We start from the raw sequence: 16,056 nt of genomic DNA, 5'->3' as shown, positions 1-16,056 counted from the left end.
TAACATCTGGTAAGCTGGCTGGGATTTCTGGAAGTTGAAGTCCAAAACAGCTGGAGGCCCAAAGGTTGAGAACCACTGATGTATAGGGATCTTTCTAAAAACCATCCATCACTCTTATGTGTATTTCATCTCACAATCGTGGCAGGACAATACAATTCATTCCCTTTCACACACCCATTAAAATAGAGATGATTTGCTCACATGTGTTAATGTACTAACTACAATCTAAACAGTCTTTTTTTTAAAGACATCTCCCCTTTTAGAAATTGCTTAAGCCATTCTCTAGGCTTGTTGAACTTGTTTTCTGTTGATTAAATGTCCTAGATAGATAATTTAATTTCCTCTGATCTGACATTGTTTAGCTGATCTGGCATTGTTAGCTCTGGCACACTGTAGGCATTTCACAGTCTCTTGGTGATGAGGAGCCTTTTCATCTCCAGTCATCATCAACAGCAAATGCATCCACACCCTCTGGATCCTTGGAAAGAACATGATGTTTCGATGTGGCTCAGATGCTCCCACACACACCTGTGGAACCCTCTATATCAGTGGTTCTCAACCTGTGGCTCCCCAGGTGTTTTGGCCTCCACCTCCCAGAAATCCCAGCCAGTTTACCAGCTGTAAAGATTTCTGAGAGTTGAAGGCCAAACATCTGGAGACCCACAGGCTGAGACTCACTGCTCTATAGCTTTTACTTCTGCACTGTTTCTCTGCAATATTTAAGTCTTAGCGGTTACTGCTTTCCCTTGAGATATTCCTAGGTAATTCATTACATTCCACAGTGCAGGCAAGAACACTCAATAAATTAATTCAGTGACACATTAATATCAACTCCTTTGAAATCTGGAACCAACCACACTGTGTCTTTAACTCCAGCAGTAAGATAATGGATGCTGGAATTACTTCTGAAACTTCAAGTGATACCAAACTGGATTTCACATCGAACTACAATTTTTCTTGTTTGCTTTATATGCCACTTTTCTCTCAGCATGGGACATAAATTAGGAGCTACTATTCAGTTTTGGTAGCTAATGGCTCTCATCGATAGGTCCTGTAAAGTTGTATTAAGTCCTCTTCCTCCTCCTCTTCTTCCTCTCCTCCTCCTCCTCCTCCTTCTTCATAATACCCAAAGAAGATTGAATATCCCACTGGCACAGGAATCACTAGCCACTACTGTCACTAGTGATTAATTACAATTTCCTTTTTCTGTATCTCATTACCATCAATATTAATAATTACACGGTGCTATTTGGACCTTTCTTTCTAATTGTAATTGTTGTCACCTGTCTCCCAACACATTTAATCCATAATTTACTTCTGCCCTTTCACTGGATTTGGACAAAAAACATTTCCCTACCATAAATGTTTAACTGCTTACAATTCCTTACAATCAGAAATGATGGTAATATACTCTGCAAACATGGTGCTTTTCTCCAAACAGCCTGTCCTTGGGCTGGACCAATTCCAACTCCAAGGAGATTATCAATGAAGAGATATGCCCTGCATTGCATGTGTTACAAACTCAAAATAGATACCATGTTTGCTCTGTAGCCATGCAGCAAGTGTCACCTCTGCTACAGTCCCCTGACTTGCACCCCTGTGCTCCCAACCGCACCCAGGGCAGTGGACCGCTGTCACACAGCTATTGCAGTGAGTCAGTATGGGTAGAAGTACAGCTGATAGTATGGCCTTAGCTTCTTCTGTGTTGTTTCGTTTCCATTGAAACACAATCACCAGGCTTTAAAAATGTGTTGGTGAAAACTCATTAATCCAAATAAACTGGAAGAAAAAAATGCCACCAAACATTATTTTTTAAAGTCTGTTTGCTTTGTTTAGATGTTTGTACAAAGTGTGGAAGTAAGGCTGTCAGTTATGGACTTCAATAAAGAAAAGATTAAATGCTGAATGCCATCAAAACCAAAAGGCAGTACTTTGTAGATCTTGGGCAGATCCTGCTGTCTTTAGGGGCAACAACATTATTAAATTAGCATTTGTTAGGATGGCTTTTTATTTGCTTTCTATGCCTATGATATCTGTTAGAAGCCAGTGTTACTATTTTGGCTAATAGCAGTATGTATTATTTATTGGTAGGCAACTGTGTAAGGGGGAGAGCTTGGAAAAGTTATTTTGGGAGGCAGAAAATGCATTGTCTGGGATTCCGGGAAATGTAATCCAGAAAATATTTTTCTCTTTGCTTTGGTATGTGGCTTAACCTGACACAAATAAAAAAATCCAAAAATCTAACAAATCGGGGGGAATTGTATATTTCTATACAGCATTGCTTTAAAATTCTTATATTAATTTGTGTGGCAATTCTTAGGCTTTGTGATCGGTGTTTGGAAAAGTTATTTGCACATCATCTATCTTGATGAGTGGTGGATTCTGGATGGTATAGTTACAAAAAGTAACACTTTGGAGCTCCGCTCCGCTCCTTGAGAAGGCAGCTGAGATCTCACTTTACAAGAAGAGAGAAGCCTGTCGTCAGAAGGCTTGCCATCAACAGATTCCCTTTGAAATCAGCAAAATGTGCAGTCACTATCATTTTATTGCTTGCAGCGCTTTAGCAGTAGTAGGGCTTAAATGATAGTGGTAGCAGCAGAAGTAGGACCAGAAACAGGATGTAGCAGGGCATCTTGGTATCACATTAGGAGGCACCATAGATTTGCAGGATCCAAAGCTCCCTCATTCTCCTAACATGCCCCTACAATGGGCCTTGAGTGATACCAGCCATTGAAACATTGGTATGGAAAATGCTCTCACATCCATTGAAGTGAGGTGGGAGAGAAAATCATTAGATAGTTGGAAATATTACAGTACTTAGCATTAAAGAGTTTATGTTTTAGAGAGAGCAGCAGTGGCGGGGTTAAATCATCTAAGAGAGTGGACATCTCCTCATCTCCTATCCACCTACCATGAGCTTTCTTGATATAAACCAAAAATGTTAGGGATCTTGTCACCTCATCTCTTTTTTTTGCTGATATCTTTTCTCTCTCAGCTTCTTGAAAACATGAAATTCATCACCTTTCCTCTCTTATATGATTTTTAAAACTTCTTTTACCTGATGAAGGAGCTACACAAGCATGAATGATGTATTTTATGCAGTTTCCTTGGCCAACAAAGCTATCACTCTTTTAGTTTAGAGAGTGTACCTATCTGAACTGTTCCTACAATAAAATCTTTATTCTATTTACTTTATTTAACCCATCGGTTTCATTGCTCCTTAATCAGAATTTCTAACCATTGCATATGCTCCCATTCAAAGATAAGCTACCCTTCCCTTCTCATTTGTTCTTTGAAAAGTCCTGTTCCATTTCCAGTTTATACATAACAGGGATTTGAATCATGTGACCCTGAAGATGCTGACTGGTTGCAGGTTGCCATCAGACTTTGCCAGCATAAGTTGTGGTGAGACATGCGGAGAACGTCAATCTATTGATACCTAGAAGGTTGCCTCATTTCCAACTCTTCTGCGTGGAGTTAGGTATGCCTAGTAAATGCTTTCAAACCTTTTCTTCTTCTATAGAGAATAATTTGGGCTGCCTGGAGTGCATTCAAGACTTTGTGGTCTTCATAATTTGTATTGTGTGTTTCAGGGCAGAGGATTTGTGGAAGAAAAAACAGAAACCCCAACCTATCAGCACAGATAGGAGTGCTCACATACATCAGATATATCTGATGTAACATTGGGAGATGCAACAGCTTTAAAAAGGAGAATCAAGTCAAGCTATCTTCAGGTGCATTGTATATGTGGTGTCCATGGATCCCCAAAATCTTGCAACCATAACAAGCTAGAAGAAGGCGTTGGTGACATGAACTTGTTCTCTTTGCATGCCCACGCGCCTAATGAGCACCCTTGGGCATCCAATCACTCTGCATTCTCCCTTTGTTCTTCCAAGGCCTTGTTCTTACTGAGCAAACTTGTTTGCATGTGGACTAACAATCCCACTTGCAACAGCATGCTCTGTCCTGTCTGGCCTCACGTGGCATATTGGCCTCACTGCATTTACAACATTCCTGCTGAAGATGAGTCAGAAGTGCTTGTTTACCAAGACCAGCTGTTCTTGAAGGATTCCAGCATTTCTTGCTTGCACACTTCGATCTTTACTTCCTTCACCACTGTCCTCTTCCTCCCCCTGAAGTCAGGGATACTATGGTGCCAGTTTATTGCTACATCAATGTCATGTGAGTGGCCAAGGACAAAAACAAATTTAAAAGATGGTAGATATTACATATAGCTTCCTGGAGAACCTAGCCATGCTCTGTCTTTCAATTTTTATCTCTAGTGTAGGTCTCACAAAACAGCAGATGAGTGTAGAACCTGGGAATGTCACATTTGAAGGGTACAATTCCCAGTCAGTTGGGCGAATAGTCATGCTCCATGGGGTTCTGGGAGCTGCAGCCCCATGCTCTGGGTGACATATAAGACCAAGGTTAAGGCAGCACCATTCTCCTTGACACCCAATTATCTACTTAGATTGTAAGGGGGGGGGTGGTCTGGTGGACCATTCAATTATTTACATCCTGACGTAGGCCAGTAGACATGATTTTATAAATTATATGTTGTTTATGATATCAAACTTCTGCTACTCAAGGAAAGATAAGGATGGCACCCTTCAAATTAAGTGTACAAACACAAGTTTGAGGTTTCTTCAGCATTATTGATGGACCAGCTTCCTCACTTTGCAGGCCACATCCTGCCTCTGGGCCATACATTTTGCAGACCTACTCTACACAGTCATTGTCATTGCCTCCTGCATTAATTCTGTTTAACTCTCATAACTCCACATATGATTTTCCCCTCCAGTTTTGGCTTTTCTATTGAGCTCACCATTAAAAGGGTATTTAGGTTGCCAGGTACAAACCCAAGATATTAGACTTTTCCACACTAAAGACCAACTGCATGCAAGGACAGAGTTGATAAACTGAAGACAGGAATAGAGCACATATTTGCTCCCCCTTCTTGAATTCAGCTTTCATAGTGTCTGATCTTATTTATTTTTTTAAAAAGAGTTGTAGGTTTTTATTCTGGCAATAGTGTCAAAATCATGAATGGATGCAAAGGGATCTTGTAGCATCTGTGAGCCTGAGAAAACTAAGTTGGTAGGATAAGCTTTCATAAACTTAAGTCTACTTCAGCAGTTGCATGATGCCATCTTCATCATCATACCCACAAGTTTTGCATTTTTATGATGGTTCACACACAGTTTGCCTATAACGGTCTGTTCCTAGGCATTTCAGGTATCTGAAGAAGTAGATTTAGTCTATGAGAGCATATGCTACCAACACATTTTCTCAATTAGTCTCTAAGGTGCTTACAAGATCCCCTTACATATTGCTATTTCAGATTGACACAGCTGTCTTTGAATTCTGCCATTGTTGCAATTGTGAATATGCAATTGTGAATAAGTTGCAATTGTGAATATGAAACAGTTATCTAGGTTCTTGTGTGTTTTTTTCGGGCTATATGGCCATGTTCTAGAGGCATTTTTCCTGACATTTCGCCTGCATCTATGGCAAGCATCCTCAGAGGTAGTGAGGATGCTTGCCATAGATGCAGGCGAAACATCAGGAAAAATGCCTCTAGAACATGGCCATATAGCTCGAAAAAACCCACAAGAACCTAGTGATTCCAGCCATGAAAGCCTTTGACTAAACAGTTATCTATTTTATATTCATAATAACTACTTACGATTTAACACTATTGCCTCTTAAGTAAAATCTTCTGCTCCAGTCCCAAAATCTGTCTTAACCACCAGCAGCCAGATGTGATGGAGGTCTGTGTGAAGAGAGAAGCAAGGAAAGTGGTATAGTTCTAGTCAGTCACAGTTCTAGGAGAAGACGAAAAAAGCTGGGGAAGCCAGGTTGGTGCCAGCCAATCCCAGCTCAAGGAATGCCATGAAAGGATATAAAATTGGGACTTGTCTTTGACAGAAAGCAGGTATGGGGAAATTGTGAACCAATAGGCAAAAGATTGTTGAGAGAGATAGGGGAAAGCTGTAACATAAATAGGACAATCAGGCAAGTAGAGAAGAATTGAATAGGAGGTTGTGGAGCTGTGAATGATTACATAATTCAGGGGTTAATGTGTGATCAATTGTATATACAGTGTTCCCTTGTTATATTGCGGTTCGCTTATTGCGGACTTGCTGTTTCACGGGTGAGCAATAAGCGGGGAGGGAGCCGCCGGGGGGGGGGGAGAGGAGGGGAGAGGAGGGGAGAGGAGGGGAGGGGCAGCCAGGTGCTAGGCCTTACCCTGGGTGGGTGATCCATTCCAGGACCACCTGTAATAAGTGAAAATTGCTGCTCACCGCCTTGGAGGCCCCTTGGGCTCTGTTGACCGCACTGCCAGCCCAGCCTGGCAGTGCCATCATTGGTGCCCAAGGGGCCTCCGAGGCAGTGAGCAGCAGACTCGGCGAAGAGGACAAGGCTGCTGCTGAGTGGGTGGAGCGTCCTTATTTCGTGGATTTTCACTTATAGTGGGTGGTCCTGGAACGGATCACCTGCAATAAGTGAGGAAATACTGTACTCATATAAGTCTAGAAATTTTAATAATCCTCAAAACTTGACATCCATGGATCAGAGGAAGTATTGTAACTTAACTCTTATTTTAAAAAGAACCATTTCTTAGTAGCGAAAAGCAAGAGCTTGGCCCATAGTGGGAGAACAGAAAAGAAGCACCTGGAGGAGCAGAGATTTAGAAACACTGGTATAGATAATGTGATGCCCAGACTAAACGAGAATAGGAAGTCATAACACTAAGCACCAACAGTTTTTCAATTTACAAAATTTGTGTCCAGAGGAAAGCATGCCAGTCCATGCCACAGCTTGTTCATGCATCTGATGAGACTAGAAGATGTTTTTGGTGTGTGTGTGTGTGTGTGTGTGTGTTTGGTTTTTTAAAGGAAGGGCAGATTAATTTGTGTTACGCAGTTCTTTTGCTTTAAGGTAAATAAGCGGAAAGATATATGAAATGTTATAAAATAGAGAGACATAGGAAGTAATGGAAATGGTAGGGGGAAAGCCCTGTGAACATTGCTGGTAGAAGGTCTGTGGTTTTCTAATTTATGTTGTGAACTCCACTGTATGAATCGATTTGGGACCAAACTTTTAGTGTGAATCCCAAGCATCACAACTCTCATCACTGCTAATCTGCTAACTGAAGTGTTCCCTCAGCTACTGTTCTCAGTTCACCTGATGCCAGCCACATCAGCCCTGCTCACATCAGTTGGAGTGGCTGGGGTGAGGTTGGGGGAAGGGGGAGGATGAATCATTTCAAAGATATGGCAAACAAGGAGCCCCACCCAGCTGCATTGTGCCAGAAGCTGGGTATTGAAGAAGAACATTCAGCAGAAAATGCTTGAAGTACCCAGCCACTCATGAGACTAATCCAAGGTTTTCCCACCCACATATTTGCTGGCTCCATGTTTTAAGGTCATTTTCCTTAAGGGGTTAGTCCACCTGCTCCTTGCTATCACTGTCATCGGTTAGTAGGTAAGGAGAAGTGCAAGCTGATAGTGGGTGTCAATGGGTTTCCTGAGAGTTGTGGGCCTCAGCAGGTGCCCAACAATGCCAATCTCTGTTACTGTCCGACTGCGAAGAAGTGTTCACTTACACTCACAGCTTGCTAACCACTTTTTCACACTGCTGTTAATACTGTGCTGCTCTTGATGTTAATGGATTTATATTCCAATTACTATCCTAGATTTTTCTAGAATTCCTCTTGCTGTTCACCAATCATTTCTGGAAATCAAACCATAGCGATGCATTCCTTACACGGGAAAGTTACAAGTTTGCCTCTTATTCAGGGATTAGGCTCAAGTCTTTCAAGGGAGTAGTTCACTTCAGTACACTTTTGGTGTTTTGTCTGTTTAGCAATGAATTTAATTAGCTAAAATTCATGACAAAGCACATCCAAACAGAGAAGAAAACACATTGTATATACACACACTAGAGCAGTGGTTCTCAACCTTCCTAATGCCGTGACCCCTTAATACAGTGCCTCATGTTGCAGTGACCCCCAACCATAAAATTATTTTTGTTGCTACTTCATAACTGTAATGTCACTACTGTTATGAATCATAATGTAAATATCTGATATGCAGGATATACTTTCATTCACTGGATGAAAATTGGCACAAATACCCAATTAACCCAATTTTGAATACTGGTGAGGTTGGGTGGGATTGATTTTGTTATTTGGGAGTTGTAGTTGCAGGGATTTATAGTTCACCTACAATCAAAGAGCATTCTGAACTCCGCCAACAATGGAACTGAACCAAACTTGGCACACAGAACACCCATGACCAACAGAAAATACTGGAAGGGTTTGGTGGGCATTGACCTTGAGTTTTGGAGTTGTAGTTCACCTACATCCAGAGAGCACTGTGGACTTCAACAATGATAGGTCTGGACCAAACTTGGCATGAATCCTCAATGTGCCCATATGTGAACACTGGTGGAGTTTAGGGAAAATAGACCTTGACATTTGGGCATTGAAGTTGCTGGGGTTTATAGTTCACCTACAATCAAAGAGCATTCCGAACCCCACCAATGATAGAATTGGACCAACTTCCCACACAGAACCCCCATGCCCAGCAGAAAATACTGTGTTTTCTAATGGTCTTTGGCGACCCCTCTGACAACCCCTTGCGACCCCCACAGGGGTCCCGACCACCAGGTTGAGAAACACTGCACTAGAGCATTTCGATTGTTTTTTTACCTGAATGGAGGTATTTCAGTGCTGAAGCTTGGCACTTGGTTTTGAGACCAAGGGTTTGAACTGTGATCCCCTGGCTCAGCATTAATATCTTAATTCACTTCATTGCTGGCTTCTTGAATATTTTCCAAGTGGAAACTGAGCCTGTGCTATTCCTGATCTGATTGTCAGGGTCTTGTTTGCTCTGGTGTGCTTAATTCTCTTACAGGGCCAACATCCCTTTGGGCTGAGTACAACCTGCCTAGGTTTGATCTGAAAATGTTTTATTTTGGCAGTGTGCCTAGTGCTAAATCCACAATGACTGAGTCACACCTGGGCCTTCTGTGTGTGAATTCAGTGTATTTGTGTCAGATGAATGTGTATGCCTATCACGTGGGAGGGAATGAAAGAGAGAGGCCTATGATTATGAGTATGCTTATAAAAGATATGTGTGCATGGACACACACACATGTGTGGTTGAACAAAACCAATAAACTGTCTGCCATTCCTTCAGTGACTACATAGTTTCAGATCTATTCTAAGACATAGTGTTCCTTAAGGTGAAGATAGCTTATGGAGAGGTTGATGAGTAATGCTATCCTTCTCTGATCCGACCGTTGTCCTCGTTAAGGGTTTGCATATTCCGAGAGTCACTTTCACATTGATATATTTTATATCTCATATTTAAATAGTATTTGGTGCTTATGCACTTTATGAGGCCTAATCAGCCTCATACATTGAATAGTTTTCTATCGCATTACACTGTTATCTCACTATCATCCCACTCTAACTCTGAGGAATGCTAGTGGTGTAACTTCATGAGGTTCAAGAGCTCTTTGACTGAGAAACGCCTCTCCCTAAACTGCAAATCCCAAGATTCCATATGATGTTTTCACAGGGTTTACAGTGGACTCTGCAGAATATGCTTCAGCTGTACTCCACAAAAAAGAAAATCAGCTTGTTTAGCATGCCTAGCAAATGCCGATTAAGAGTAAATGTTTGAATTTTATACCTGCTTTAGATACCTCTATACCTGGGGTCACGTAAAAAATTAGTGGGCGGTAAGGGGTCACAAGAGAAAAAACTTAATTCATACCGGTCTAGAATGGTCTCCTATGTTGTGGGCTGTGAGCTGGTGGGCTCCGTTCTAAAAGTATAGGTGAACCAGCTCATTCCACTGTTTTCTCTAGTCCATTACTGCCAATATATACTGGCTTAGAATGAAAATAATTTCCTTGCATTGAGGTGGAAAGGAGAGTTAGGACCTCATCATATGATGGAAATTCAGTGTCTGAGAATGCTTCTGCCCCAGTTGACCCATGGAGCCCCATGACGCCCCTCAAACAATGTAGCCTCACTTCCATTGGGGTTCCAAGGGTCAACTGGGGCAAAAGCATTATAGGATGCTGTGCCGCCAACATGGGTGCCTCCCCATGTTCCATTTGGAACAACATGGCTGCCATGAGGGGAAGCTGTGTGGCAACTCTTCCCCATGTGTGATGGGGAAAGTATTAGCTTGCAGTGAGGCGGGGTGTGGGGATTGCCTCACCACCCCCTGATTTACCATGGAGGCTGATGAATTGGAACGCTGGACCTCATCCTTAGAGGTAGCTATCATCAGCATGTAGGTAATATCTGACACCCAAACTCTGGGAACCTCATCCAATGGCTTCTTGTATGTGTCAATTAGTATGGGAAATAAAATGGACTCAAATGAGACTCACTAGACCAGTGATCAAGGGATAGAACAAAATTCCCTCAGAACCACCTTGTCAGTTGCCTCTTTCAGAAAGGAACAGAGCTACTTTAGAGCAGTTTGGGCCCCACCTATCTCCGTGATCGCACCTCCTTCTATGAACTGGCACAAGCTCTAAGATCTTCCGGAGAGGCCCTCCTCTCGGCCCCACTACCGTCTCAAGCGTGATTGGTGGGGATGAGAGAGAGGGCCTTCTCAGTGGTGCCCCCCCCCCATCTCTGGAACGCCCTTCCAAGGGAAATAAGACAGGCCCCATCCCTCCCCTCCTTTCGTAAGAGCTTGAAGACCAGGTGGTTTCAACAAGCCTTTGAAAATGAACAGTTCTAACTCAGCCCTACACATTGTCGAATACAGCCTTATTCTTCCTACCAATTACGCAGATTCTTTCCTGTAATTGGCCCCGGAATGAACGGCCACAGACCCATACCTAATATTATTTTTGCGTGCCATAGCATTGCACTTAATTCCCGGGCCCCTTAGAATTTTTGGGCTTGCACAAATCTTGGCCCGGCCTTTTAAATGTTTAAACTGCCTTGAACAGGCAGGATTACTTTTAATATATGTGTGCTATGGCGACAATTTTTATGCTTATATTTTATTTTGTTAATCTTATGGTTATGCTGTTTTTTACTTGTATGTTTTGTGATGTTACCTGGGAACCACTCTGAGTCCCCTCGGGGAGATGGAGCGGTATATAAGTAAAGTTTTATTATTTATTATTAAGTGCCTCCATGTCCCATCCCCATAAGTGATCCAAAAAGATAACATGGCTCAAAGGTTTGGTTGCCACTGAGAGGTCCTGCAGAACTGAAAGGGATTTATTCTTCTTATTCAGTTCTTAGAAAAAGGTTGTCTACCAAAGGAACCAAAGCTCCATAACCAGACCTGAAATTGATCCAGATAATCAGTTTCATCCAGGAATCCCTGGAGCTGGGAAGCCATTACATGCCCACATATGACATTTTGAAGGCTGACAGATACCATGATTATCCAATTGAGCGGTATCCATGGAATCTTCTTTTAAAAACAAGGGCTTTACACACGCCTCCTTTAGGTAAACTGAAACTATGCCTTACTGAAGAGAGGCCTGTCTGGAAAGAGTTTTGCTTACTGTCAGCCATTCTAGAATGTAGATGACGGGCAGGTCTATTGCCAGTTCCCTGCAATGTGCTGCTATTTTGGAATACGCATAGATCTTTGCTGGTGAGACCAATGTCTGGATGAGCATTATACACCTGTTTAGTCCTATCAAAAAGCTGCTTGCCTCTTCACCACCAGGACCAGCTAGACTGGCTCAACTGGTTCAAGCGGGGTTGGTATCCAATTGTATTATTCATTGTGAGTCGGTCTCTCATTCTCTATCACTGCTGGCTCTATGCCATGCTACCTATACAAAGCCAGAGCAGGAGTTACCTCTTTCTGCTGTTTGGGATTATTCTGAGTGTTGAGGTTGCATATAAAAATGCTAGTATATATGTTAGTGGTACAATTCTGCCTTGAGAAGTGCAAATTATACACAGTTGGCAAGAATGATGATCCTTTTTGCTTGGGCTGGCTTTTCTTGGTGAAAGAAAATGCAAACTTCAGGGGTTGTTAAAGTGCAGGCAATATTTCTGCATACAGTTATGAAACATGAGCATAAATGGCAGAGAAGAAAACGCCAAAAAGATTAGAATTGTTATGTTCAGCAAAAGCAAGAAAATCCTTTAGGCATCAGTTATGTCAATGTCAGGGCGTTCTTGCTAGGATTAGTGCCTGCATTTAAGTGGGATCTTACCACACTTAATGACATAATTCATATTCTGTGTTTTAAATAAGGGGAAGCCATTACAAAAGGAAACATACAGGCAATATGGAAAAAGTTTGAGGAGAAAACAGGTTGCAAAAAAAGGCTTTTCTTCCCGGTGATAAGCCCCTTTGTATGTTTCCTAAAAGACTGCTATGCCATTTCACACACAAGACATCTAACCATATTTAATGGCCATAAAAATATCAAAATGAGTTGCTGTGAGTTTTCCATACTGTATACCCAGAAGCATTCTCTCCTGACATTTTGCCCACATCTCTGGCAGGCATCCTCAGAAGTTGAGGGCTCTGTTAGAAACTATGCAAGTGGGGTTTATGTATCTGTGGAATGTCCAGGGTGTGAGAAAGAACTCTTGTCTGCTTGTGGCAAGTGTGAATGTTGCAACTTGATTAACATTTAATGGCCTTGCAGCTTCAAAGCCTGGCTGGTTGCTGCCTGGGAGGATTCTTTGTTGGGAGGTGTTAGCTGGCCCTGATTGTTTCTTGTCTGGAATTTCCCAGTTTTTGAGTGTGTTTTCTTTATTTACTGTCCTGATTTTAGAGGTTTTTTAAAAAAAACAAACAAACTGGTAGACAGGTTTTGTTTATTTTCATGGTTTCCTCCTTTCTATTGAAATTGTCCACAAACTTGTGGATTTCAATGGCTTCTCTGTTTAGTCTGCTATGGTGGTTGTTAGAGTGGTCCAGCATTTCTGTGTTCTTAAATAATATGCTGTGTCCAGCCAGGGGCGGCCCGTCCATTACTCGAAGTAAGCGGTGGCGGAATACTTTTTTTGCCAGGGGGCGCTGTTCTGTCCTTAGGCCACGCCTCCTCCTGCAGGCCCCATGCGCCCTCCACAGCCTTCTTCTAATGGAGAAGCGCAGGCCCCGCCCACTAGGCGAGAGGGAAGTCCTCCCTCCCTCCACGTGCTGCCAGGAGGGAGGCAGCCAGCCAGCCAGGCTCTTTCGCTTTCCCTTTCCTTCCCTGCAGCTGAGCCTGGACCCCTCTCAGGGCAGCAAGGAGGCCTGGTCAAAAGGTACTGCAAATGTCATCTTCTGTACATGCCTCCCCCAAACCCCTCTAGTATTTGGTAATGGAAGTCCTATATGCCAAGCTTGGTTCAATTCTATTGTTGGTGGAGCTCAGAATGTTCTTTGGTGCTTGGTAAACTGCAATTCCCAAATGTCAGGGTCTATTTTTCCCAACCCCCTCTCCAGTATTTTCTGTTAGTCATGAAAGTCCTGTATGCCAAGTTTGGTTCAGTTCTATTATTGGTGGAGTTCAGAATGCTCTTTGGTGCTTGGTGAAGCATTCTCACCTGATGTTTCACCCACATCTATGGCAGGCATCCTCAAGAGGCTGTGAGGTCTGTTTGTAACTAGGCAAGTGGGGTTTGTATATCTGTGGAATGTCCAGGGTGGGAAAAAGAACTCATGTCTGCTTGAGGTAAGTGTGAATGTTGCAATTGGTCATGTTGATGAGTATTTAATGGCCTTGCAGCTTCGAAGCCGAGCTAGTTGCTGCCCAGGAATCCTTTGTTGGGAGCGGTTAACTGGCCCTGATTGCTTCATGTCAGGAATTCCCCCCCTTTTTTAGTGTTGCTCTTTATTTATTGTTCTGATTTTAGAGGGTTATTTTAGAGGGTACTGGTAGCCAGATTTTGGGCGAGGGGCGAGCAAGGCATTCTCTCCTGACGTTTTGCCTGCATCTATGGCAAGCAGCATCCTCAGAGGTAGTGAAGTCTATATTTATAAGGGTTTATATTTATGTGGAATAATGACCAGGGTGGGACAAAGGACTCTTGTCTGCTGGAGCGAGGTGTGAATGTTTCAACTGACCACCTTGATTAGCACTTGATGGCCTGGCAGTGCCTGGAGCAATCTTTTGTTGAGAGGTGATTAGATGTCCCTGATTGGGTTGTTGTAGGTTTTTTCAGGCCATATGGCCATGGCCTAGAGGCATTTTCTCCTGACTTTTCGCCTGCATCTATGGCGAGCGAGAGGGGCGAGTGAGGCATTCTCTCCTGACGTTTTGCCTGCATCTATGGCAAGCAGCATCCTCAGAGGTAGTGAAGTCTATAATTATAAGGGTTTATATTTATGTGGAATAATGACCAGGGTGGGACAAAGGACTCTTGTCTGCTGGAGCGAGGTGTGAATGTTTCAACTGACCACCTTGATTAGCATTTGATGGCCTGGCAGTGCCTGGAGCAATCTTTTGTTGAGAGATGATTACAGATGTCCCTGATTGGGTTGTTGTAGATTTTTTCAGGCCATATGGCCATGGCCTAGAGGCATTTTCTCCTGACTTTTCGCCTGCATCTATGGCGAGCGAGAGGGGCGAGCGAGGCATTCTCTCCTGACGTTTTGCCTGCATCTATGGCAAGCAGCATCCTCAGAGGTAGTGAAGTCTATAATTATAAGGGTTTATATTTATGTGGAATAATGACCAGGGTGGGACAAAGGACTCTTGTCTGCTGGAGCGAGGTGTGAATGTTTCAACTGACCACCTTGATTAGCATTTGATGGCCTGGCAGTGCCTGGAGCAATCTTTTGTTGAGAGATGATTACAGATGTCCCTGATTGGGTTGTTGTAGATTTTTTCAGGCCATATGGCCATGGCCTAGAGGCATTTTCTCCTGACTTTTCGCCTGCATCTATGGCGAGCGAGAGGGGCGAGCGAGGCATTCTCTCCTGACGTTTTGCCTGCATCTATGGCAAGCAGCATCCTCAGAGGTAGTGAAGTCTATATCTATAAGGGTTTATATTTATGTGGAATAATGACCAGGGTGGGACAAAGGACTCTTGTCTGCTGGAGCGAGGTGTGAATGTTTCAACTGACCACCTTGATTAGCATTTGATGGCCTGGCAGTGCCTGGAGCAATCTTTTGTTGAGAGATGATTACAGATGTCCCTGATTGGGTTGTTGTAGGTTTTTTCAGGCCATATGGCCATGGCCTAGAGGCATTTTCTCCTGACTTTTCGCCTGCATCTATGGCGAGCGAGAGGGGAGAGCGAGGCATTCTCTCCTGACGTTTTGCCTGCATCTATGGCAAGCATCCTCTACTAGTGAGGTCTGTTGGAAGTAGGAAAAAGGGTTTATATATTTATGTGGAATAATGACCAGGGTGGGACAAAGGACTCTTGTCTGCTGGAGCGAGGTGTGAATGTTTCAACTGACCACCTTGATTAGAGGGCCCACCAGAGTGAGTGCCTGCCTTCCCTCCTTAATAATAATTTTAATTTCTCCTCCCTATTCTACTAAATTAATAATTAAATTTAAAAAATATTGAAAAAATATTGAAAAAAAGGGCGCCATCTTTACAAAATGTTTTGTAAATATTTACGAAATTTCGTAAATACCGAACTTTTTTTTTGAAAATTTTGTAATTATTTTAAATATCGAAACAAAAAAAACCCCAATTACAAAACGATTTTAGAAACAATTTTTTGCGTTGTTACCCAGGCCTAATAGATAGATAGATAGATAGATAGTGATTGGTTTTGCGGGGGGGGGGGGGGGGGGGCACCAAAATACTGTTTGCTTACCATTGAAAATTACCTAGGGCCGCCTCTGTGTCCAGCAACCCAGTGATTCTGGCCGTGAAAGCCTCGACAACGCATTCGTATCAAAATGCTTTGACAACTATAACCCACAGTCATCTCTGATTTCACTATAGCACTTCCATTAGGTTTGGGAAAATCCCTGCATGAGAACCTTAGTCAGCATAGAAAACGCCGTACTACAAGAAACAACCGTCTGACTCAGTTTCAGGTAGCTTTCTATGCTGTTAGTTTTGCTGTGTGCCTTCTGACTTGT

This window comes from Anolis sagrei, chromosome 4 (genome assembly GCF_037176765.1).
Source record: "Anolis sagrei isolate rAnoSag1 chromosome 4, rAnoSag1.mat, whole genome shotgun sequence".
In the NCBI taxonomy this organism is placed as follows: domain Eukaryota; kingdom Metazoa; phylum Chordata; class Lepidosauria; order Squamata; family Dactyloidae; genus Anolis; species Anolis sagrei.
This window is presented reverse-complemented; position numbering follows the sequence as displayed.